Source organism: Amblyomma americanum, chromosome 3 (genome assembly GCF_052857255.1).
Source record: "Amblyomma americanum isolate KBUSLIRL-KWMA chromosome 3, ASM5285725v1, whole genome shotgun sequence".
NCBI lineage: Eukaryota > Metazoa > Arthropoda > Arachnida > Ixodida > Ixodidae > Amblyomma > Amblyomma americanum.
This window is the reverse complement of record NC_135499.1, coordinates 167956082-167983340: the sequence shown is the minus strand read 5'-3', so window position 1 is coordinate 167983340 and position 27259 is coordinate 167956082. Positions and strand designations below refer to the sequence as shown.

The window sequence follows — 27259 nt, the reverse complement described above, 5'->3', positions numbered from 1 at the left end:
TAAAGTAGAGCTTTGTAGGCTGCCCAGGTTTCCCACAGACTTTTGCACATGCACGAGAAGGAGTTCTTTTTCGGCTATAAAATATCAGCACGAAAGGTTGTTCACCGAGGTAGCCTGAGCATGCCGATAATTGAGGCTTTCAATCGAGATCACAGAACAATGAGTGCATTAATGAAAACAGTGCACTAATTAAAAAACAGTACACTAATGAAATGTTCTGGTTTAAATAATGTCAGCTCTATCTATTCTCAGTATAACATCCTCTAATAACGCGCGGCATTAAATTTTTGTTATCTACCGCTTGTTCAACGTGCTGGTTTTAAGAAGACTGAACAAATACAATTTTCAGTACCACTCACATGCGTCTGGCATCCCATTCAACTTCTAAGCACGCACTTCCAAACCTCTCTTTGCTGGCTTCACATCCAGCGCATACAAGTTTCCCCTTTTACTGGAATGGCCTTATTAGTTGCGCACTGTCTGAGATAATTTTCACAAGCTCTCATCTGCAGAGCACTCCGGGAAGGAAAAAAGAATGCGCGAACAAACGTATCGACTAAAATAAAAAAATTGAGAACAAAACGCTCGGCCATTTCCGCGTCAGCGCCAGCCAGCTATACACAGCGGCAGCGGAAATCGCCTTGCAGTACCGATAGCGCGCGCGGTTCAAGAAGGCGTTCGTGCGCAGGCGTCGGGGAAATGGCAAAGAAGGCTACCAGCGTGGGAGGCCGTCGCCCCTGCTAAACACTGCAGTGGCAGTTTCGCGCGGTCATTTGGCCGGCGAACGTCTGTGCGCACTTTCCCGCGCAAATCTCCACCGAAAGCGCGCGTTTTTCCCAGCGTTCGCGCCCGGAGTACAGCAGCGCGCGAGCGCCAACTTTGGATTGCACGTGCACGGGGCGGCAGCACCGTCGTCGTCGTCGGTGGTGGAGGCAGCGATTCAATTAATGTCTCCAGCTTGCGAGGCACCATCGCACTCACATTCGGGGAATGCAGCACGGAGGGATGCGTTTGGAACCTTCCCTCGAACAAACGCCATTGAAGGTATGAACAGCACCCCCCCCCCCCCCCCCCCATCCGCTCCACTCATTCGTAGAGCACATATACCCACATCATAAGCGTCCTGGATGCGTACTGCTATAAATGCGGCTATACACTTCCCTGATTTCTCTCTCAGCGTGGATTTCCTTCATACCCCCGTAAACGCGTTCCTCAATACTCATAGCGCCCCAAAACGACATTCTCTGAAAGAGGCGAGCCAGGCTCCGACTACGAGCGATAACGCTTGCAGATCGTAATGAGTCGCCATTTTTTAGGGGGGAAGAGAGCGACACTCGAGCTCGTCGGATTTTGGGAGGAATTGACCATGGTGCTCCGTGTTAGACCCGGCCACTACTCTATGTAACGTAAAACAGAGAGCTGTTCAGTGGGCGTTTATAGTTTACACTTTCTGCATTCAGATCTCGTTGCTTGACAAGATTTTTAGTATTCAGCAATAAGTAGCTTGAGAAGCCCTTTTATGTATCTAAGCGAGAATCCGGTGATGTCTGCTAGAAGAAGTAACTGGTGTCTATTCGAGACGTTTGGCGGGTGGTTGAAGCAAAGATATGGCTCAGAATGGCAGCAGAAGGATATCACCTTACGCAACATGTAATGCCACAGCTTAGGCAGTTTTTGAATGAAGAATAAATTACAACTTGACTCTATTATCTCGAAATACACTTCGCAGCCGAAAACGACAGAGCAGCAGAGAAATAAGAGGAGGCTTGTTTAAACTTTGTTTTCACCAGTACCGGGTGGTACTCTCTCTTATCAGAGACGTAATATCCTATTAATGCATTAATTACGTGTTACGTCTTCGATAAGAAAGAGTAATGAGCTTAACTCGCTAAGCATCAGGAGCATATATGCCTTTTGTCAACAATTCCATAATACACTGCGTTTCCATGGGTAAATACAATTTCAATGTGGCAGCTTTCGTCACAAGATTACGTACACCAATGCAGCAGAAATAACGACAGCATTTATCAGCAGTTATTTTGAATCTATAAGGCGGATAAAAAATAGCTCCAGGCTGCACATTACGTTATGCACGCTACAATGTGTATCGTGCAGTAGCCATTCCGAAGCGACATACAATTACTTTAAATTATTTCCAAGCTGTTCGCGACACTCCTCAGCATATTCTCTCCTCAACCAATACTACCAGCTGCTCTAAATTTTTAAGCACATCCATCCTTTAACAAAGGCAACTGGCGTCTACCTCTATACGTCGCTTGAACTCAAATTCCAAAAGCAGGAGCACACTGCCAGAATGGCTGGCCTCTATACACCTTCGTTCTCTTGCTTATCACAGCGTCAGCAGAGGAGCTGTGCCGCTTGTTTACGCGACTTGAGAACGCGCGAAAAGATAACGGAAGAAAGAATAAAATAGGGGCACCCAGAGAGGAACAACTTTTTTGTTCTCAGCTCAAGAATCAGTGCCCGAACTTCATAGCTTTCTTTGTCGTCTGCTTTCCCTGCATCGAATGCGCTTGTATGCAGTGGACTGATAACTCTGACGTAGCAAAATACGAACCTGTCGGCAAACAAGCTGTTGCTGAACACCTCAATTGCTCCGTGCTCTTCAGTGGCGCTGTGGCGGCGTCCGCATTGTTAGCGCGCGTGCGTTGCTATCGGGCCTCGCTGCCATACCCTCGCGGGGCGAAGAAGAAAATATGCAAGCGCAAAAAGAAAAAAAAACTGCGGAAAAGAGACAGCTCTCACTGCTTCGCGTGCGCTCCGATAGCGAGCAAGAGCAGCGTCGTCACAGTCCTTCAATAACGTCGTCACAGAACACAATTTTTCACGTGCGCAGGGCGCGCTGCTCCTGCCGCTGCTTCGGATGGAGCGAGTGTTGAAAATGAAGAGGAGTCGCGAAGCGCTCACTAAGAGAGACGTAAGCATGCAAACACAGAAAAACGCTGATAGACTCGAGTGCGTATGAAGGAAAAGCACAGGCAAGAGCTCTTAGTCGCGCCGCCACAAAAAGAGCTAGGCAGAAGTAACAACGTACGAGAAACATGGTAATGGAGAGCCGCAACTCTCCCGTCGGGAATAAAGGAACAGAGCAAATGCCAGTTTGGCGGTGAAAAAAATAAATCGATGTGCTGATGTAGGACTTTTGCTCTCTGTGTATAGTGTAGCCACATAGCAGTGGACTTCAGTTGTAGCCTTCGTATAAGCCCTACGTACGGCGCCTTGGCGCTGTTTATTGTCAGTTGCAATCAATGGAGATAATAATAATAATAATAATAATAATAATAATAATAATAATAATAATAATAATAATAATAATAATAATAATAATAATAATAATAATAATAATAATAATAATAATAATATAATAATATATATTGGTTTTGGGGGGAAGGAAATAACGCAGTATCTGTCTCATATATCGTTGAATACCTTATCCGAACCGTAAGGGAAAGGAATAAAGGAGGGAGTGAAAAAAGAAAGGAAGAAAGGGGTGCCGTAGTGGAGGGCTCCAGAATAATTTCGACCACCTGGGGATCTTTAACGTGCACTGACGTCGCACAGCACACGGGCGTCTTAGCGTTTTGCCTCCATAAAAACGCAGCCACCGCGGTCGCCCCAAAACAGGAAAGAAACCTGACTATTTCTCACGTCACCGCTGTTTTTTGCACTTTTGCTTAAACAGCTCACAGAGACTTCAATGCTCTGTGTGTGCCTCCAAATCTCCTCGTCTTCAACACAGAGCTGAACGACTAAAGACCACGTGATTTGTCGTGCCTTCCTTTGCTTTGTAAGTTCTGCTGCTGGGACATATTTATTGCGACATTTTTCTGTTGGACACAAACACAGTGTAGTGCGCTGCAGATGCTGTGCAGAAGCTAAGCACGACCAAAACGCCGAAATCTGGTGCAATTATAAGGTCGCAATGTAGCAACGAGGCCATCTGGTTTAATTCACTTTCCTGTCTAAAACTGCACTCTAAGAGCACACAGAACTGTACGACTCCAGACAACTTCGTCTAACGTGGCTTATTACATCTACGTTGCGTAAGAAACTTTTTACCTCCTCGAGATGGCTTCATCGTGATAGTACGTGCTAAGTTAAACCTCCTGCGTTTAGATACAGGCCGGAGAGAAAGTTATGCCTGTGGGCCCGAAAAGCGAAGGACATGCGGGTATACAGTCGCCTATGTCGAAACTGTGAAGTGTGTTGTCATGTGACTTAAGTCCGACTCTGATTGGCTCATGGTGCGGTGACGACGCTGTGCAACGTTCTTTGTCCATTGTTCGTCGCAGTCGAGATGAAAAACTGCGGGGGATTTTTGTCTGCGCAGCGCTGCGTCACTACTGCGGAAACAATCTACAACGCAAGAACCTGCGTTAACAGCAGAACACCGCGGTTATCAGATTGTGAGGTAGGAAAACGCGCAATAACTGTCTCACTCTCGGTCTACACGCGAATAATAATAATAATAATAATAATAATAATAATAATAATAATAATAATAATAATAATAATAATAATAATAATAATAATAATAATAATAAAAATAATAATAATAATAATAATAATAATAATAATATATTATATTATTATTATTTGTTTTCGGGGAAAGAAATAGCGCAGTATCTGTCTCATAATATCGTTCGGCACCTGAACCGCGCCGTAAGGGAAGGGATAAAGAAGGGAGTGAAAGAAGAAAGGAAGAAAGGAAAATAATTTCTACCACCTGGGGATCTTTCACGTGCACTGACATCGCACATCACACGGGTGCCAGCGTTTTGCCTCCATAAAAACGCAGTCGCCGCGGTCGGATTCGAACCCGGGAACTCCGGATCACGCGAACCGCGCCGTGAGGGACGGTGGGGATCATGACGTCAAAGAAGGAAGAGAGAAAGAGGCGCCGCAATTGAGCTAGAGCTATGGAGTAATTGCGAAGCCCTGGGGATTTAACGTTAAAGTGCACTGACGAAGCATGTCTTGCGTTTCGCAATGTACAAGGTTCCCATGTACTGCTTGATATAAGTGTAGGTTACATATTACGAGGTTCTCGAAGTTATTCCGGAGTCCTCCACTAAGGCGCCTCTTTCTGTATTCATTCTTTCACTCCCTCGTTTATCCCATCCGTCGCGGTGAAGTGCAGGCATCTAGCGAGAGGAAGAAAGTCACTGCGGCTTCCCTTTTTTGATCAGAAAATTATTACATGGGCGCCTTTTCTACGTATTTCGATTTCATCGAAACGTGGCCGCCGCGGCCAGATTAAATAGTCTCAGGTGATCTAAATTATTTATGGGTTTAAATGGGAAAATAAAAAAAAAAACATTGTGCATATCATCGTCAGAAGGAACACGAACTAGACAATAGAAACAAAATCAGATTAACAAGAGAGCCTTAATTGAGCAAGGCTAAAATTTAGCGCAGTTTTCTTTCACTTCGTAGACGCGACAACCCTTTCTTGGAAGTGTTGATAGACTCCCCCCCGGTGAACTTCCTCCCTCGCTGCTAATATTTTTGTTTCTGAGCTCGCGTTTCATTCGCTTTGAGTTTGATCCCTCGCTGATGGTACATTACTCTTTATTAGTTAAGCGTAAGTTGAGTACAGCCGGCGAGCGGTGCTTGATCGGCCGCTTGCAGATGACAGCCGGAGTGTGCGACGGGGCTACGTGCATGCGATACGGGGCTTCATGTGCTGGTATAATATTATAATAATAATAATAATAATAATAATAATAATAATAATAATAATAATAATAATAATAATAATAATAATAATAATAATAATAATAATAATTGGTTTTGGGGGAAAGGAAATGGCGCAGTATCTGTCTCATATATCGTTGGACACCTGAACCGCGCCGTAAGGGAAGGGATAAAGGTGGGAGTGAAAGAAGAAAGGAAGAAGAGGTGCCGTAGTGGAGGGCTCCGGAATAATTTCGACCACCTGGGGATCTTTAACGTGCACTGACATCGCACAGCACACGGGCGCCTTAGCGTTTTTCCTCCTTAAAAACGCAGCCGCCGTGGTCGGGTTCGAACCCGGGAACTCCGGATCAGTAGTCGAGCGCCCTAACCACTGAGCCACCGCGGCGGTATATTACTATATATTACTATTCAGAAAACTGCCAATGCCTACGGCCCATAACGACTACGCATACCTTAGAGGTCATTTACTTTCAATTGGATACTATTTAATGATGAACAAATTCGATTACGGAACTATAATTGTTTTTTTTGGGGGGGGGGGGAGGAAATGACGGAGTATCTGTCTCATATATCGTTGGACACCTGAACCGCGCCGTAAGGGAAGGGATAAAGGAGGGAGTGAAAGAAGAAAGGAAGAGAGAGGTGCCGTAGTGAAGGGCTCCGGAATAATTTTGAACACCTGGGGATATTTAACGTGCACTGACATCGCACAGCACATGGGCGCTATAGCGTTTTGCCTCCATAAAAACGCAGTTGCCAATTAATGAACTACCAGAATGGAAATTGCATGGACAACGCAATCGGTGGGACATCATTATATGGTGGTGTGCAGTGGCTATCTGCGTCAACACTAACGAGGGATCGAGGGCACAGCCGGCGCTACCTGTCCTGTCACTGGCATAAAAGAACAGTCGTGAGCGACGAATAGTGCTCAGTGTAATACGGTTTTGAAGAGAGGAAATGTAAAATGGAGCCCGACGTCCCGTCTGTTCTCCGTCAGGTAGTTACACGCAGTGACCGAACGCTCCGCGAGTTCCACCTTGAACGATTAATAACTGGACGCCCCACTCCAGTTGTAACCACCACAGTGCTGTGCGCGTGTGTGATTTAATTCCTCTTAAATGAACTAATCACGCGCACAACCTGGACACATTTCTTATTGTGTAAATAGTTTGTACATATTACTTCTCCCCCTGTCCTCTATTCCTGTCCCCTCACCTCTTTCATTTCATTTCTCCATTCTGTCTGCTGTCCTTTATTTCCGCTGCCCCAGCTCAGGTGCTTCAGTATCGATGGCAGATGCCGGGGCTAGCAAAAATCTTTTCCTTCCTTTTTACTATTATTTTAATAAAACCACTACCACCACCACCGTGTGGAGTCTGATGCCGGTTTCACGTAAAAGAACCCCAAGTGGACGGATTAAATTCAGAGCCCTCCACTACGGCATCTTTTTCTCTCTGCCTTTCCTTTCATCTGTCTCTCTCTTACTCTGTCTCTCATCATATCTTTAAGCGTAGTATATACATTAACGACTATTTTGGACCGTATTAAGGTGTTCCAGTCTGTTACCAGGCGCATTCCTCCCGGTTTCTATACGTAGAAACCATACGAGCACACATATGTCTTCCATAAGCGAAGCCTAGAGACAAGCAGAGACAGACGCCTTCCGCGGCGTTCACTACGCGAAGCTAGCCCGCGAGCACCGCATAGCTGTCCTCGGCTAATCAATAAAACATTCGGCTGGCAGCAGCTTTATACAACCCGCGCGTTTCGTAGCGGCCGCCTGTAGTAGCGCGAACTACGACCGAATCCAGATGACGAGGTACTCGTGCTGGCGGTGTGGCTGGCTGTGCCGGCGCTGGTCGGCGACCGCCGCCAGATCTTCGTTTCGACCATGAATGAAAACGGATGGCTGCATTGCGGCGAACATTCGAAAGGGAAGGAGCAGCGGACCCCCCACCCCACACTACGGGATCTTGAGCGCGGGCACGGGTTGGTCTTGTCTGTATACCGTTGCGGGGCAGCCTAGCGGCGGGCGGTTACGCACAGATGTCGAAATGCAGTGCGGGAGGGTTTTCCGCTGCTCCTGGAAGGAATGATAAGGGTCCCCCGCCCTCCGGCTGCTTTTGACTAATGGGCCGAGCGCAGTGTTGCTATAGCGCGCAGAAACGAGCGTTCTCTTCTCTGTCTCTCTTGCGCCCACACGCACACACACGTGCACGGTGGTGGTGTAGTGGTGGCGGTGTTGGTGGTTGTGGTGGTCGATGAGCGCCCGCTTGAAAGAACGACGCGGATCGAGCGGGGATTCTGCCTGCTCGAGAGCTGCAGCAGCTCGCGCCTCGGCGGTTCGATGGTGTAGAACACGCCGGAACACGGTGTGTTTGTGGCGCCTCGCGTAAGGGCCTGTATACGGTCGAGCCTTGTTCGAGCGAGGGTTCTTCTTGTTGGCGGTGCAACAGGCTTGTTGCGTGTGGGTTGGGGTCGTGATGAAACCTGGGCGGCCTCTAGTAGCTGTCGAGGCGAACAGCGTCGGTTGAACTAACTAGCTGTAGATCGGAGGAGTTTCTACACCCATGAATCGACAACGAAAGCGTGTTCGGAGTATAAAATATATATAAAGGCGTCAATAAGTGAAAATATAGCGATAAAAAAAAGGTAAACTGAAAAGAAAGTGCGCATAAAAGCTGCGAAAGTACTGTGCCTTATCTTGCCTTCTACTAGTGGCGTGACATCGCTGTTCAAAGCCACGCAGTAGGAACGATGTTTGTATCTTCTTTTGGTGGAACGCGTGCATTAAGCTGACGTTTGCGTCCGGTTATCTGTATCAGTTTGAAACTAAAAAGAAATTGCTGGTGATTTAGCTCGTGTCAAGCCTGCTCGAAACCGAAAAGCTGCATCTCCTTGGCTACGTTTTCGGTCCAGCGACTGGCGGTGTTCATAGATAGCCATACTGACACACACACAGTAGTAGGTACTTTTTTATTTGTTAAACATCTTGCTTTCTTCGAAACGACATTAAAGGCGCTCACACAGGACAGTATATATTTAATATAGCTCCGGTGATATTTACAAATATATTATTGCTCGCTGTATGCGGAGATATGGAACCAAATCCGGTTCGAAATGAAGCGCAAACCCTTTAGATAATTTCAGAAACGTCTAAATTGAAAAAGAAATTAGGTTTTTTTGGGGGGAAAAAGAAATGGCGCAATGTGAGACAGGCGTCATTTCCTTTTCTTAAAACCAACTTTCATTTTCCTTCGCTTACGACGCGGTTAGAGTGTCCACCGAGATATGTGAGACAAGCGTAATTTCCTTTCCTTAAAACCAACTTTTATCTCATTATCACTTTCCCGGGTTCGAACCCGACCGCGGCGACTGCGTTTTTATGGAGGCAAAACGCTAAGGCGCCCGTGTGCTGTGCGATGTCAGTGCACGTTAAAGATCCCCAGGTGGTCGAAATTATTCCGGAGCACTCCACTACGGCACCTCTTTCTTCCTTTCTCCTTTCACTCCCTCCTTTATCCCTTCCCTTACGGCGCGGTTCAGGTGTCCAACGATTATGAGAGATACTGCGCCATTTCCTTTCCCCGAAAACCAATTATTATTATTATTATTATCTCACTTTCCTCTCTTACGTCGCGGTTCGGGTGTCCACCGAGATATCTGAGCCAGGCATCATTCATTTCCTTAAAACCAACTTTATTTCATTTCCCTTCACTTACAGGCGCGGTTCGGGTGTCCACCAAGATAAGTGAGACAGGCGTAATTTCCTTTCGTTAAAAGCCATTTTCGTTTCATTTTCCTTCTCTTACGGGCACGGTTCGGGTGTCGATATCCACGGCATGCGTCGCATCGATCACACCTAGCGTTCCGCTGAACGCATAAGAGTGCACCGGCGTTTTATGCAGAACCCACTTTAATGACCTGCGCATGCGATGCCGGCAGACGTTTTCCCGCTTGACAGGAGGTCAACATCAAAGGTCAAGGGTCAGAGTTTGAAGTCAAGATAGTTGATGTAACAGCCGCTGGTGTGGCTTGCTGTAGCTGACGTGATGTGTCAAACCTGACTACCACCAGTAATGCTCATGGTTTGACCTCTACCTACATTGAAGGTGAAACTTGCGGCCACCGTGACCTCTACCTACATTCAAGGTCAAACATGCGGCCCCGCTGACGGCTTGAAAAGCTGGCGTAATGAAGATTTTCGCGTCAAAAAACAATCTTGTGTAAGGAGTACCTCCACGCTGACCTAGCTCATCCACATTTACGTGATGGCACGCTAAAAAGAAAGCAAAAACAAGTGTGTGAGATGAATGTAGAGAGTCCGTCCAAGCCGTGCTGCAATGAGTATTTATTTAGCTTTTATATTTCAGGATTTTTTTTTGAGGGGATGCAAACGGTTGGACGGAAATTTCGTTTCTCACTTGTTTTTTCACTCGGTAAATTATTCTCAGAAGACGTTCGTTCGATTCTCCTGCAAGTTGCATTAACAATCCCCGCACGATTCGTTCAAACATGTCACATGTTTCCTTCACGTACACTACCTGTTAACAACTTCAAAGCGTATAGGCGTACACTAAACAGTGGTGTTTTGTGTGCGGAATATTATTGCAGATTCCTTGTTCTCAGTTAACGGATTTTAAAATTTTCCGCTGCAGAAAGTTAGGGGCCTTAATTATGAGCATCGAGGTTTTCGCTTCTTCAGGCAGCAACAGTATGACCGCAGCGTCCTGCGATGCTTCTACCGACCGCGCCACCACCACGCATTTGTGAATGCTCTATTGAAATCTTTTCCCTTTAACTGATTATTCAACTGCTGCTGCTTCTTATTTCAGGGATGTCGAGAACGGGCGCCATTGTCCCCCGTAAGGAAGAAATATTTCATTGTAGCATCTAGACTTTTATGTTAATAACGGTTACATATAAATTAGAAAAAAAATTTGAGCCTCACTCGGTCAGTGACTCTCGCACATGCTCTAATTTTCAAAGAGTGGCAGTGATCCACAAACGACTTCAGGACAGCATGTCATTACCTACCTAAGTTAAATTTAATGTTTAAAAAGTAGCACGGCGAGGCTACTCACGATTTTTTTGTCTTGCAGTGTGAGCACCTTCAGACGGCTTTACTGTAGACGGAAACTATGTTGGCATGAAGTTGTTCTGCGCTGCGGGTTCTGTCATTCGAAAATTTAAATAAAGAAATCGTTGGAATAATATACAATTGAAACTCTGAAATCATGAGCTCTTTTATGTGCTTCTTTTGTCGTATCATGCTCTATGTGGCGTTAGCATTTTTTATCTAGCTTTATCGGCAGTTTCATTGAGATTAGGAATTCCTCTATGACGCTGGCATGCTATTGAGAAATGGTGCTTTTCTTCATCTGTGACAGAGGTATTGTTATTTGCTGAAAGAAATAAAAAAAAAACGCGCTCACGCTCATGTCTGTCACTGATGCGCTACCCCGTAGTTCATCATCAACTCTGTATTTTGTGAGCTTTTTTAGTTCCCAGCTTTTGGTACAATGACGCTGGCCTTGCCGTTATCCCAACAGATTCCTCCTCTGCGCAGATTGTTACATGGCACATTGCACATCTTTCTTTATGTTGTGCTGCTTGGCGCTGGCTGCAAAAGAAGTTAATATGCGCTGTTACACCGTAGCCGTAAGGAGCAAATCTGCACGTCTATAGTAAGCTATATGCAGCTCTTTTTTTGGTTTGTTTTCGTTTCTCAGAAAACTGCTAGAAGAATGCTCAACTCATAATTGAAGGTTCCTTAACGCTGATGCATCAAAGCCTCGCACGTACTGCTTCTTGAAAGCAGGAAGTAGAAAGCAGTCCGCTGCCTTTCCAGCGGTCGTAGGCTGTTTTAAAGTGCTTCAAAGCATTACAGAATCCGCTTTCATACATCACTTTTAATAGCAACAACAGCTACCTCTCCGCTAAAACAACGTAGGCGCGAGCCCACAAGCCTTCCCGAGCTCAAAAGAGCCCATGTGAAAGCTCCGCCAAGCATGCAGTACCTTTACCTTTCTTTTTGTTTGCTTCCTTTACCATCGTTCTACCCCGCTTAGCGCTCGCCCATTCTTGGACTGCCTCCAAGTCTCTCTTTAGGGACTCATCAACTATTTTTCTTCCTTTCCTGCCACCTGGCAGTCGCTTCGGCGAGGCAATAATGAAATGACAACATTGGAGAGCAATCCTGTTATCCTAACTGCTTAGCCTCGGCATTGCCGTCAGCGCTTGTTAGTGAAGAGGAAAGCACAAGTTCCGCATTTGATTTTATTTTTGCGAACTTTTAAGCTCGAAATAAACCCAATGGCGCGCTTGCTGCTTATAGCGTAGTGGTACAGATGGGAAGTTTTAATCTTACTTGTTTAGTTCTCCTTCTGGCGTCAAATTTCAGCGCTTCTGTCAATGCTGGCAGCGGGAACCAGAATCAAAATCTAAGGCAACCACATGGTGTGAATCAGGGCTCAGATGATCCAGATGGTTTTCAATAAAAATTCTGCCCGTTCAGTTCTTGCCATGTCAGCACGACCTTGAGGTTTGTTTGACTCATGTTCCCCCCGAAGAATGACATTCATGGCCGTATTCCTCTTCCTGTGGCATAACAACAGCAAAAACAACAAATTAAATGGAATAGCCAACGCTGCTTAACAACATCTTCATTTCCTTCCGCTACTTAAGTATCAAAATTCGAATAAGGGACAGCTTAGCGACAATTAGCATTCGGTTACAAATGTAAGGAAAGAGTTAAGAAAAGCTAAAGCTCTAAAGTTATTAGTTCGCTCCATCTGTCGACGCGTAACAAAGTATGGGAATAATCAGGACAACATGTCACTGCTAGGAAGCATCGTCGATTAAAAGCACCAAATGTTCAAAAAAAAAAGAACAAGACCCCTCTCCTCCGCCGTAGAGAAAATAAAAACTAAGTCGCAAAAAGAGAAACAAGCGGGATAAAAAATATTGTATCTATTATTATTACCCTATGCTCTTCACTCTCAAAGCGTTAATGCGATATTCGCGTGCATACGTCTGGGTCGCATTTTCTCACCGTCTTGCTTTAGTAAAGTGTGCGTCTGCCTTTAATTAATTAGTTAACTTCTACAGATGTCACCGTAAATATACCTCGTAAGCACAGTCCACCACCCGTGCTTGTTCACTCCCATCGGATCAATCACCGCGTCGCAATTGAGATAATTAACTTCTCTCTCCACACAGAAACAGCGCCAATGTCAGCGCTCCGCTTTGACAATGAACGAGTGCCTCTGGAGGTAGCGCTGCGCCATTTAGACTCATGTCCCCCAAAAAGAAACAAAACTCTTGGCCCACGGCTTCAGCCACGACTTCAACCTTAATGAGCTCAAAACTCCAGCAAGGCGCTATTTATGTATTTAAAGGGGCTGTTAAAGTGAGTATCAACAAAGATGCGATATGCCTAGGATGCTAAAGGACGCGGCTTCACAAATATCCTCCAGCAAGGATTTTTTTATGCGTTTTGTGGAAGCTGAGTTATCTATAGTCAAAAATTGAATTTCCGCGTCTTCGCGACTTTCCCTCTCCTCTCGTCCCTTTTTGCACGCTGAAATGTTGGCGCTCCTACGGCGGCCGCTCGCACTCGGCCCTTCCGCCGGCTGCCGACGCGCGCGAACCAATGACAGCAGTCCGCTGTTGACGTTACGAGCGCTAAATGACGCGTTGAGCGCGGATTAGAGCAAAAGCCCGGTGCCGCCGGTTGCCGCGAGGCCCGGAAGCAGGAGTTTTAAAAATTCTATTGTGAATTATCGGCTAGCTTTGGAGGCCTTGTACACGGCATGAACGCTCGTTGACCTCCACTCTACATAATGCAAGCATTTTGCAGCCAACCTCAGACACTCTTTTCAGGGACCGTTTAAGAGCCACAGCTTGAAAGCCTGCTCATGGACACAGCTGGGACACTATTGTTTGTACTAACGGAACACTCATGACCATCGTCACCTTTTTTAAAAACGACTGCCTTAACTCTTTCTCTCTTCTCATTCACTCCCCTTCTCTCTAAATGTAGGGCAAACCGACCGGGCAGTCGGTAACCCGGTTCGTTAGCCCCTCGCGTTTCCTTCCTTCTCTCTTCCTGTCTCTAGGTATGATAAATTAACTAACAAGATTCTGTTCCTGTCTGCCAGCCCCATGTTCCTTACAAAGTCTCTGTGATCGGATTTATGCCTGCATACGCGCTCAACGGTCTTGACAGCACTGCGACGTCTTCCGGTCTCGTTCGCCCGGCGCGGAGGGGACAACTTTGGCGCGCACACACACGACGCGCGATGATTGCGCGCTGCCGCGAGATGGGCACCGCTCAAACAGGCGTCGCTCACCGACGACCAAAAACGCGCCGCTGGTCGCTCTCACAAAGTTTTGAAGCCAAAGACAATAGCACAGCGGCCGCACAAATTTTGGGCGCCGGAAGCGACCGTGACGCCGGAATGTCAACACGGACAGCAGCAGCGACAGCGGAGGAGGCAGCAGCGGCTAATGGCTCGCGCTGATGCAGTATATATAGCGTATAAGCCCCCGCGGCTTCACCGAGAGCGCCCTCTGTGGCAGGAACGACGCGTCGATCTCCCGACTTCCTGACATTTGCGGAAGCGCCAACATCCATCAGGGCAAGAGAGAGGCTTGGCAGGAGAATTGAGGCCCGTTGTGTTAGCGCAGCCCGTCGTAAGTCTTTGCGGATCTCGCCAAACATCGGGAGAGCGCATTAGAACGATCATTTATTCGACGCTTACGAAGGCTTTATCGCGAGATTCGATCGCTTGTTTATTTATTTTTTTCGAGCGCAGTGTTTGCACTGGAAGCTGAGATTCCTTGGAAGGTGGTGGGCTGAAGGGCCCGTAATCCGCGCACTCACCATTAGGATAGGTATATACTGCGTGCCGGAAGGATGCAGCCTTGTCTCCGGTGAGGATAGTTCCATGATTCAGACTTAGCAGTACACCGAAACTCTCGGGTTTGGAGGTGGGGTAATTTTTTATCGGAGAACTAATTGCGGTTTCTCGTGAACAATACAGCACCTCCCCCCTACCTCGGACATTGAGACGCCATTAGTTAGCTTACGGAAGCAGCGCACTAATATTTTTCAGTAGCGACAACCATTTGCTTTAAACACAAGCGCAGTTTTGTACCGAACTTCAGACTGGCCCGTGCTGTGGGGCTCTCGATATATATATATATATATATATATATATATATATATATATATATATATATATATATATATATATATATATATATATATATATATATATATATATATATATATATATATATATATATATATATATATATATATATATATATATATATATATATATATATATATATATATATATATAAAGTTAAAATTTCTCCGTAGCACTCGGACAGATCTCCCGCAATCAAGGAACGAATAAGAGAAGGCCCTTTGCTTAGAAAACATTGTCTGCAGCATAAAGTTTTGTGAGTGCGTCACAGTATTCGCAAAGATCTTGTTTAAATCACGACCAGAATGCACGTGAAATAGAAAAACAAGAATTCCTGAACTGAAGGCAAACAGCCATGTGCTTCGCTGCATGCTTTCGCTTGAACGTAAAGAACCAAAACAATCACAACAACGTCGTTTAATTGCTGATTTTTAACGGCGGCGCTATGGGAAGAGCTGATGAAGAATTCCAATCGCCCCGTGAGCTCGGCATTTGCCTTCGGTTGCGAGTGAACCGGTGAGCGCTCTCCTGTGAACCTTTTGTCCAGAACAGGTTATTTAATGCTTAATATATGGCTATTAATTTCCGAAATACCAGTTCATTCCATGCATGCGCGCACGGCCGCAATCCGTGGTATGCAGACAAAAATCGCTGAAATCACCCGAGGAATAAAAAAAATGCGCATTTAAGACTCTCTACTACACTTTATGCAGTGCCAAAGTAGAATATTTCAGCTTTCTCTATCCGAGTCTAGGAGATGGTTTCAAGAACGCGCTGAATATGAAAGTTTGTCATTCCATGCATAACTGGAACGGCAATAACTGAGCACGTAAGGACGGTAGTTATTGCGTATTCACGAATCAAATAGCGCGCCAGTTCCTAGGAAGTCCCGTCTTCAGTCAGTTGCTTAGCGCTCTCCGGATGCCTCGAAGTCCTTTAAATGGAATGCCTCTAAGAAGTCATTAGCTCCACAAGCGCTTTCCAAAAGTTGCTATTTTCGTATTTTCACGATGGCGAACAACATACAGCGCAAGTTCAGTGCAAAGAAGTCGAATGGAGGGCGATTCCAAATCTGCGCGAATGCCTCTGTTCTGGTTTTAAATAGGGTGGTAAGTATATGCCACCTGTAGATAAACAAAAAAGCGCAAACGTTGGCTGGTTCTCAGAGCAGTGATGATGTGACAATAAAGACACTGTTTTGTTGTGTGGCTCGAAGCGGGAAAGGCTAGTGACTGGAGGTGAGCTTTGATATTTCTGCAGCGCAAGGTGTTAAATTAGTATACACTGTAACACGGCAGCAATGTCGTTTACTCGGCATCGTTTACGAGCCTAGGGCTCCAAACAGCGTCTTATGATGCAGTCTCGTTCGCATGGAAAGTGGATTACTTCACAGGTCTAGAGCCTGCATCGAGGCCTGCAGGCAGCGACAAGTGGTAGAAACGCACAAGAAAGCACGCCGTTGGAGGACTCCAGAGGGTGGAGACTTTTGACGTTTGTAGATGCTTTACTATTAGAGACCTTCGATTTTGGATAACACCTATTTTTACCCGCTTCTTACACCCCGAAGATTTTTTTTTATGTGTTAACATCAGAACATTTATCTCAGAAAAATCCGTCCGTCCGTCTGTTCGTCCGACCGTGTGAAGCCTTGGTTGACAGATGACAACGTGGAGAGAGAGAGGCAAATCTCCCTCTCCCATTCATTATATGTAATATGAGAGGAATATGAATATGAGATAATATGTGAGAGAGGGAACGGTGAGAAAGGGACGACTAAGAATGGGTGGAAAGTGACAGGTGGCGGGTAGAGAAGCCGCGCCATGAGAAACGATGGATGTCAAAAAATTTTAGGTACCTAAACCGATGCAGTCTCAATTCGATATAGAGGCGAAGAAATAGGTGCTTGCCTATAATAAATACGAATGACAAAGGAAAGAAACCGATAGTAAGACAACCTTGGAACAGAAAGTACGACCCTTAGAAAATACTCACTAGCAACAAAAATGCCGGATAAGCCGTTGTTGGAGAGTCATAGGACGGCTACATCTAAGATTAAAAGAAAAAAAGCTTTTTGACAATTCCAAAGTTAGTGGTTTGCTTTTCCAGGCCAGGGCTAGGTGCTTGAGGGCTAAATGTTAGTGGCAAAAATTTGGCAACACAGATGACGTTTGTTGTTGCCCCGTGCAAGAGAGGGAAACGATAGAACATAATCTTATCCATTTTAAGACCCTCTAATTAACCTTCAGTGCACGATGCCGCCGCAGGAATCCTCGAAACACTATAGGTTTCGGAATAATCAGGACATGCTCAATTAAAAAAAAAGTAGAAGTAAGTAAGAGATGACTAGAGGATTGGCGGGTGAGGTCAAGAGAGTAATTTAGAAATGGGAAGAAAATTGGCAGTTAATCCGAAAACACTGAGAACGATAGTAATTAATGGCTAGGTGACGCTTGTCATCACCCCGATACAAAGGGAGGCTAATATCTATCTGTCTATCAGGTGGGGTAGCTGATGTCGTGCTGTGATTGACGGACTGGATCACGCCACCCGCTTCCATGGTCTGCCCCCATCAGTGCCAACTCCGTTCGGAGGAGGGGGGGGGGGGGGCAATAATGCTCGTGCATACTCTGCTGCGCCAATCGCATTGATCGTCTGCAATATCGGCTGCAATCGGCTTAAGTCAATTTCTGCCCAAAAATGCGCCTTCTGCCCAACACGCTTCACCGCAACACAGAACTTCATACACTACATGTCGGCCCTTCATTTATGGGCGTTCTTCCTGCTTGGGATTGCGACCGGTGCGTTCGCGATTTAATCGTGGCACATCACGGCTATCGGCATAGAAATTTCAGAGGGGCGTCCTCATTAACAGAATATTTCAAACTTGTTTTAACGCTTGTTATTCGCGACGCGAAATAGGATAAGGGGTGTCTGGTTGTCATGAAGAAACTGGTGACGATGACGATTATAATTGCTAAATAATTGAGGATCACCCGTAAAATACAGGTCTTTGTGTGAAGGACAGTGATCATCAAAGCTGAAGAGCTCCAGCGCCAACTCAGGTCCCTTTTTTCGCGCTATGAATTCTCACGTTCAGGCACCAAGTTCGATTGTTTTAAGTGATCCGGTACTACAAGTTGAGGCTTCGATAAATACTATTGATGTGCTCGTGAAGCAGCGTCGTAGTGCGCACAGCCTGAAACTACAGGCTAGCCCTGCAGCATCTGCCCTGGCAAATTACTTTGACCAGACTTACCCGCTTCTTCAAGAACCATCTTGGGAATCCCCTCTATTGTAGTCTTCCCAGTTCACTGACAGTCGACCACCAGGTATCGTGTGTAACGTTCACCGTTCAGTGACATAAGCAGAGCCCCCCCTCTCTCAGCAGACGCCATAGGCGCGCTTCAAGCTTACGTGGACGCAAGCACGAAAGACCACAATTTGCACACCAGTCTCGTTTGTCTAGCTCTCGCCGATGTGCGTCAGATATGTTCATGTATCAGATAAGCGCCGCTTCACTCAGTGATAACAGACAGAGCTCGTATCCATTCGTGACTTCTTGTCTGCTTTAAAAGGCCGCCTGTTTACTGCACCACCGATCCTTCTCCTATATACAGGCTCCACACAAGCGGGCTGTACGGCACATAGCCAGTCCCGTGGGCATCGTTCGCGATGTGTGCCACATTGTTCAAATCATATCCATGCCCTGTCCGAGTTATGTGAGCTTGAAGCACTGCTCACCATCTTAGGGAAGCTGACAATGCGTTCCATCCGCGGCAGGTTACATGCCCGCTGTCTTTGGTGAGGCTCTCCACAGGAGACGCCGTACTTCCTGAAAAATAATTTCTGCGCCACTCCACGCGTTCTTTAATTCCACAGCGGGGATCCAGCCTTCCCGGTGGCTTAACTCGCCGTGAGCAGGTGACGTTGCAGAGAATCCGGGTTGGAGCTGCGCTGACTCCTGTGGTCAGGGTCTCCTGGACATCACAGATCCCGCTTCTGAACTGCCCCTTCTGCCCCGCTACCGCTACAGAGGTGACAGTAGATCACTTCTTGACAACTTGGACCAAGTGGTAGGCAAGTGACACCACGGCAGCCAGGAATATTACCCTAGCCAACCACCAGGCACAAGAATCTGGACACATGGGCCTCAACATAGATCCTGTTTGACATTTATATCCGAAACAGCTATGCATGTGTATATATAACTGTCTGATGCTTAAGTGCACATTTGCGCATATAAAAAAAGGGGGGGGGGGTGACCTGGTAGTCACGAATATTGGCTGCTTTCCTGAAAGAACTTGTTACACCAGCAGGTTAGTGTTTGTCCTCTATACATGTCACTACTGAACATTTAAACCTACCTTTGGTTTTGGCTTTCAGGGGTGTTAATTTTGAAATGAATGAGATTTCCATTCAGGATAATTTTCTCTTTTCGTAAATGTGACGACGCACTTTCCGGCGTGATCAAGGATGAGGAGACTAACAAGAAGCGATCCAGAGCACTTTTCGCTGCTGGTTCCGTCCAGATATGGATTTTCACTCTTCCAACAAGGCTGCTTGATTTAGTAGCACTACAAAGAGAAGCTGATCTGTAAAGCTGTAAGCTGTTTTCTAGCAAAACTTGTTTGTTGCGAATCATTTTGTGCTGACTACTTACCGCTTTATTCGAAAGTCTGTATCGGTACACACTCGCAGAGTTAAGCACATACGTTGAGCCATGACGTCCGCAACGCCCCTTGAGAGCGGAAGCAGCACCGAGGTGTCGTTGCCCGAACAAAACATTTCCGCCCTAGCATGCAAACGCAGGTTGGTAACATCGAACAGGGCCGGCAGCGTCTGTTGGCCCCGCTGGGTACACGCAGTCGGACTGAGACGCGTGCGTCATTCTGCTCGATGCAGATCGAAGCTGCGCGAGCACGCGCGCGCATACAACGAGCACGGCGCTCCAAAGAGAAGCCGCAGGCGTACTAGCGCACGTTCTTCTTGGCGCTACGGCGCGTCGTCTTCTTATTTCGCTTCATTTTCTTCCGCCTTTTGGGTGCCGCTGGCAGGGCGGGGCAATTTTTCTGCGCGTCGATTTACGCCCTTGACGTTCGCGGCGGCGCTGATTTTGACATGCGCGTGCCGGGGCTACACGCAACCTTCGATTTCTCACGCCTTGCATCCTGGCAGTCTCATTCTATACCCTTCCCCTCCGCTCTCTCCTCTACCCCTCCCTTCCTCTTTCCCTCCCTCCTCTCTTCTCTTCCAACCAACCAATGCAACCCCCGTGCCACCCGCTTACCTCACCGTCAGTTCCCTGTTTCCGCCACCCATTGCAAACTTCTTTTCCCCTCTCCCTCAGCTGATTGTCCAACTCACTCACTCCCTCCACCCCAGACAAGGAAGAACACCTCACCATCACGCTTTGCTGATCCACACTGTACCTTTTTTTTTCCTCTTTTTGTTTTCGGTTTTGTATCGCTTTCTGAGTCTAGATTCAACGAATCCTCCCCCTGTCATCTGTCAGAATACTTGAGCATCGAAATTTAGAATCTCGTCGTTACTATACGCCCTAAGCGCTCTAGGCTTCCTGTTTTATGCGGCGTTTCTCGCGGGCTGTCTTCATATTTCCCTCTATATCGCACGTATGGTGCGGCATGCCTTGAAACCGCCTGACTTTTCTCTGGACTTTGTTTTTTGTCGGATAATATGAAGAATGCTATTATTTAGCTCGCTGTCATCACGGCCCTTCTTTTATGGGCGTTCTTTTAGCTTGTAGGTGCGACCGGTGCGTTCGATTTAATCTTGACACATCACGGGCTATTGGCGTAAATATTAAAGGAACACCAGCCAATGTAAATAATGCATACACGCTGAAATGTCGATGAGAAACGCGAAGCGAAAGGGAGGCTTTTAAAAATAATAAAGAGCACCAAGAACAATTTTTATTACCCGTAACTGTTTTCACTTTTACTTCATTGGCGTTCCGCAACTAGGGACATTATCGGAACGCGCACCATGGCAGCTAGTGCGGACGACAACATGGCACGACGATGTGCCGTGTTGAAGAAGTAATGCTGCTGAAAACCGCAGAGAGAGCCCCTGGCGCTTTCCTGTGGATTTCTACTAGAGATCCTTTACATTAAGAGGTACGTCAGCAAAACTATACCGAGAAACGACTCTCAAAGTGTCCAAATATTTTTGTCTCATCTTTTTATCCTTTTATTTATTTTGTATTTTCTCTGCGCTTTTGTTGCCTCTGTTAGAACGCTTTCGAAGAAATATAATTATCTTTTTACTTTTACATATCCTAAAATTTCTTATCGGTGCTCGTTTCAAAACCGAGGGGAACAAATCTTTTTTAGCTGGTTTTACGCTCAGAAACATATGGCTGCCGTTTGGCGACAATTAATTGCACAGATTGTGAAAGAGCTACTAATTTTCATGCCGTATGAGGAGAAAACGTGAGGTTTCAAAATACGTGTCATGACGACGAGCGCGTCAAGTTCTCTTCCATGAATGAAAAAACGAAGACCAGACATAAGATCAAGGGTGAGTCATATCCTTTGTTATCCCACAATTCTCGGACATGACAAATTATAACGCGGTCTTTCATGCGGAAAGAAGGCGGGAAAACTTTGGTTGAGTAATGGAACGCAAAGGCACGGACGATTAGCTTTGACCGAGCGGCTCGAGGCTCATGCGGAGTGAAGCCCTGCGTCATTTATGGTTTGACCACCGTTATATAAAAAAAAAACTTAATGCGCCATTCCTCTGGATTACAAAACGACGCTTAATGCGCGACTGGTTTAGATTGTAAGAATGTGAGCTATTTCAAGGCCACCTACATTTCCAACCTTGCATCGCTTAAAAAGAAATAACAGTGATTATGCTACCACCAAAGCGTTTAACCAGTGGAGCAGTCGCTTTTCTAGGATAACGACCAACTACATAACTACATTACAGACTTACACAAGTCTGTAAGTAGCCGGTAATGTGCAGAAGTGCGATGGATAGCAGCAGAAGTTAGATATATCGCATCTCTGCCAAATCGAGCTTCAAATGCGGTAGCGTAGCAAGTTTCTGTCCAGAGTCTTTCATTTCGACCTGTCGAATCTCTTCTGTTTCTGCAGGAAGATTTACTTTTCTCTTTTCTGCAAACAGCTAGTGCTGCTCGTTCAACACAGCGCAACGCGAAGGGCAAACCACCATTGATCGAACTTTTGACAACTCGCTGCCGAGCGCTCATGCGGTATAACACGTACCAACACGCTCAGATCCAAACGAAAATGCGCGCAGCAAATCACGACGCGTGCGGCAGACATGTTTGGGCGGTGCTGATTGAGACGTTGGAAACGTCGGCTGGCAGCCACCCTCGTCGCACAAAAGGCTGCCTCGGAGGACGGAAAATCAAATACCGCGAAAAAAAAAACAACCAAGCAGGGGACGTCAAAATTACGCCCAGCACATGAACAAGCTTTCACACTAGTACAGGCGCGAAAAAAAGCAACAAAATAAACTGACATGTACGAAGAGCCGCTGGTTGCAGAGGCGTCGCTCGTAGCACGTGCAGAGAAGCACCCCACCCCCTCCTTCGATTCGCTCAGCGCTTTTTCATGATATGGATCGAATGTTTCCTTTCCCTGCGTGCTGCAAGTGAAGGGACGGACGTTTCGGGTTCCGCACGCGCCTGTTCTCCTCGTTGGGCCGAAATCGAGGGCTGCTCCGACAACGACGCGGGGTGGGCCGGGAGGGATTGGGGGGAAGGGAGGGGGCGGGCGCTGTTACCGTGTTTGTGATGCAGGCCGTGGGTCGTAGCGTTTATTGGTGATTCAACGCGGGGCGCGATATTCGCACGCAGCGCTGGAAACAAGTGGCCGCTACCACCGCTTGTTCACCTAAAGTGCACGAAAAATTGATCGCAGCGCGAAGCTGCCATTCGATACGTTGCAGCGTCGTGTCAGGCTAAGTAGCGAGGTCGTGACGGTAGAGACGTGGCAGACATTGACGTGCTCGCTTGTGCCTCGCTGTGTGTCTGCCTCTGGTGCAGCCAATGCTGCAGCAGGAACTGCGAACGACGGCCCCGTCTCTTTCTCTTTTTTATTTGCGTGCATACAAAAACCATGTTCACGATAAGTCAATAATGACAGGGAAAGTTTGATTTTCTCTATTTATTTTCTTCCACTTCGTTCCTTTTGTTTGCTTTTGTAGAGGCACTGTGTGCTAATGCAAAGTGATTTTGCGATGCTTCCTATGGCAATGGGAACAACAGGCACCATCTTCCAAATGTAGTACTCAATCTACTGCAGAGGCTGAAGGGATGTCGGGGGGGGCGGTTTCTGATTAAACTTGTTTGCACGGCGTTATGTGGGGATTAACGTGCCCAATCTGCACATGGGCTAGGATGTACTCTGTAGTGGAGGGCTCCGGATTGATTTCGAGTGCCTGAAAGTTCTCAACTGCCACTTACTTTAATGAGTACGTGACAAGATATATTACTAAATTTCCCTCCTTCATTCCCCTGTTAGTGCATATCACATTTAAGTGGAAGCTAGTCGTCCCCTAACCACAAGAGTTATTAGACTGGTGCAGCCGTTGTACAACTCACCATATTCAAATTGCTTCACGATGTGTAGCTAAGAAATAAGGACTGCTCAGCAGAAAAAAAATTCTTCATTATGGGGGGTCTTTTTGTTTTGTCTCGGTATGGAGGGCATATCTGTAATAGTTCGGTGATGGCAAGCTCTTTTATAAAGTTGGCATGATTAGAGCCGAGCGAGTGATGAGCTCCGAGATTGGCTACGTAAAAGTCTGTGGTCGGCAGGCTCCTCAATTAGCCGCTGTCAAAATAACAGCTGCATAGGTGGGCTTGAATGAGCTGCTTGGAGAGGGAACACAGATTTGAGTCCCTGTAAGTGTGAGTGGATCTGAGTTTGAATGAGTGAGTGAAGGCGAAATATATTTATGACCAGGCCACTTCTCATGGCATCGAGGTATGAGTGCATGGCCAAATGTGTCGAATGTCTACAGTGTGCGGGTGAGTCTAAAGAAGAAGGTAGATTCCTACTGTGGCGTCAAGTTGCGAGCACTACACAGCCCTATTAGGCCGTCACTGAAGTCAGTGGCAGCCGCGCGCCGTTTGCTTGTTTCCACCTGTTCCTGGCCACGTCGTCTATCAAGTGTCAAGTGCGGAAAACCACATGCATGCCGACTGCTCTCTTGAGTCGCGCAGCTCGCAGGGTTTTGCATTAAAAACTCTCGCTGGCAAAAACTTCAGAAATTATACGTATTTCGTACCAGGCTGAAGGCTTACCTTAATAATTCGGGACATTCTCACTCGAGTGACAGCAAACACAATTACGCGAGTGAAAGTTACTCCCCCTGGAATGCGCATCTCAATCTCGTGCCGCAACTTGGCGGCTCTCAAGTTGCCCCATCATCGCGACCATCGCTCACCTTAGGGACGACGGGACCAGAGCCAGATCGACGGGGTGAAGCAGAAGAAGAAACGAACTACACCTAAATACGCTGCCACACAGAACACCACTGCGCCGCACACCAAAGTTTCAGGCAATCGGGACAGGAGATAACTGAAAGAAGAATACAAAAACAAAAGAAAAGATAAACGAGGAAGCGGGCCGCGCGCGACAAACTCGTTTACGTATAGATGCGACGCCGGTGCCTCGCGCAGACCCTAAGCAGCACCGGCATGCAGCGGCAGCAAAAGCAACAGCAGCAATAGCAGCAGCAGCAGCAAGCGGCGCTTCGGTTCCGACATGCATCCGAACGCGGTGTCGATGTCGCTGCTGCCTCCCGCGGGGCCGGCGAATTAAATTGGCCCCTCTTCTCTCCTTCTATCCTTTGTTTCTGCTTTCTTACTTATTCCCTCCGCTCGCCATTATCTCCGGAAGCGGCGCCAATCGGAGAAGGAAAGGCGCCATTGCGGAGACCGATCGGGGCTGATGCCTCGGCTGCATGCCGTGTACGCAAGTCCGTGCAAAACAAAACAAAGCAAATAAAAGAAAACAAATGATATGCACGCGCGCTCTTCTTCGTCATGCAGGCGCGTGTGGAGGAGGAGGAGGAGACGGCATTCCTTTCTATATTTGCCGGGAGCGTCCCTTGTCCCCATTTCCTCACGCTCGCTTCTTGTGCATTTCTGGGCGCTACCGCGAGCGCGTGGTTGTTTGTATAACCTTTGCGCGTCGCCCGGCAGTTTCGCTACTGCGTTTGCATTTCCTGTTCTGTTTACATTTTTTTTTGTCTCTCGAGAGGCTGTATAAATCTTCTGCGTTCGCTATCTCGTTCTGTCGCCGGTTCGTTCACGCCTTTCCGACACTTGCCGGCACCTAGATACGCGTACGGCTAAAGTTTCTACGTGTTCTTCTTGTGTGCTCCGCCTCATTCCTATTCTGCAGTTTCCTCAGATTGATTTCAGTTCCTGATTTTGTCAAAAACTTTTTTGTTCAGTCAGTCTCGTTCCGTTGTAATTCACGTCAGCAACCAGCAAAGAATTTCGGCCATTGTTTAGCAGCTTCTACGGCGCCAACTCTTTGCCACAACAACGAGTTCGCTTAAACAGGCAATTGCCAAACACGAAAGTTTGTCAGTTTGCCCTGCATGTGCAGACAAGGAAACGAATCATGCTATACCGGTTGCTGCATTCTGGTCGAAACTCCCTTCCGACTCCCAAGTAACGTAAAAAATCCGAACTGCGCCGCACAGAGAACACAAACGTAGTAATCCATCCGGTTTGGAAGAGACAGCTAGTTTGCAAAGTTTCGAGTCTAGAGCGTATGTGAGCACGCACGCACGAACACGCACGCACACACACACACACGCACACGTACACACACACACACGCACGCTAGCGCGCGCAAAGAAACTCACGTTGAACTTGGCTTGTTTGTACGGAGCGCATTGCATAAAGGACTTCTTGACATCGACTTTACTAAGATCGCTAACAGACCTGGCTCGCTTTGGATGCGCGCCTGAAGAAAAGGAGGAGGAAGTCCGTTTTAAAAACGGAATGCTGGGACGGAAGGCGGTCGGCCGGTGGAACTGAGCCTGGAGAAGGAGCGGGTGGTGAGGAGGGGGTCGCGCGCACAAGCAGCCGATGTCAAGTGAGGCGCGCTCTGATGGGGGTCTCGCTTATAAGAAGCGGGAAGCCCGACCGCAAAGCCTTCTGTTCTTGACAACGGCAACAGCGGCTCCCCATTCATTCGACTTGAAAGGACTCGGGCAAAAGGATCCGAGTAAGAGAGCCTGGCGCAGCGGGAAGATGGATCAAAAGAAGTGCATCGCCCGACGAAAAGAAGAATCGCGCTGGTTCCTTCCTTCTGCCACGCTTCTTTCTGGCTACCTGTTTTTTTTCTGTTTGTTAAATGAATAAATGAAGTTTCTTGTTGATTTGCTTGTGTATGTGGAACCCTCTAGTCTTGAATTAAAAGGCTTAACAGCCGTGCCCCTCCGACCATCTGTTCATCCAATCACGTCTTTTAAGTTTCGGTTTTTGCTTCTAGCTTAGCAAGGGAAGCACTCTTGCGTTTGTGGAAACGAGCCCTTCATTTCGGGCCTGTTACCACAGTGTAGCGTGCGAGCACCGAATTGCAGACGCGCAAACTTGGTTTTGAGGTCTCAATGCTAAAACACTAAATACGTGAAATAACGTGCTGGTAATGAAACGAATGGTCATATTAATGATTCAGTCAGTGCTGAATCGAAAACGTAGAAGCAAGAAAAATATATTTCTTTGCTGAACTGAATTTCATATTATGTCGATATTCGGCGGCTTTCTATAGGCTTCCCATTATGGTGGCTGTGGTTGTTTTTTTCCTGATGTTTACCGTTGGCTGCCTTAAACCTCTGCAAAAAGACCCGAATCGAGGCAGACTGTACCGGTGAGATTACTTTACGAAAAAATAAAGGCTCATAAATGAAATAGTCAAGTAAAAACATCGGCCAAGTCTTGCTACGGTCGCGTATAAGTCCCGACGGTGGAATCGCACTTCCGCGGTCCATCGTTCAATGTAAGACCTAACTTTAGCCTCAGCGAAGGTTACGATTCAGCTGTAAGAGAACGCAGACCCCCAACGACGATGTCCTATACGCGGAATTGAAGTTTCTTTCAGGCTTTCCAGAGAAATATGAACGATGAGGAAACGTACAGCAAAATAAACATATATATCAAACTTGTACACTCTACCTCAGGGTTATTAAATGATAAAGTTCACCAGCCCTCTCCCCCTACTGAAATGGGATGAAATAAAAAAACAATGTTTTTTTAACTTGTGGTAAAATACTGAACATATTTGCCTTCCTATGCATATCCG

General features: G+C 46.8%; 1 protein-coding gene across 1 annotated transcript in view; it reads right to left on the bottom strand.

Moving 5' to 3' along the window:
• The window catches only part of LOC144125366 (uncharacterized), a 187013-nt gene extending 161074 nt beyond the window's left edge, over positions 1 to 25939 (bottom strand). Inside the window, exon 1 of the mRNA XM_077658685.1 lies at positions 25818 to 25939. The gene's annotated coding sequence lies outside the window, so the exon portion shown is untranslated. The remainder of the gene's footprint in view (positions 1 to 25817) is intronic.
• Positions 25940 to 27259: the final 1320 nt, after the last annotated feature.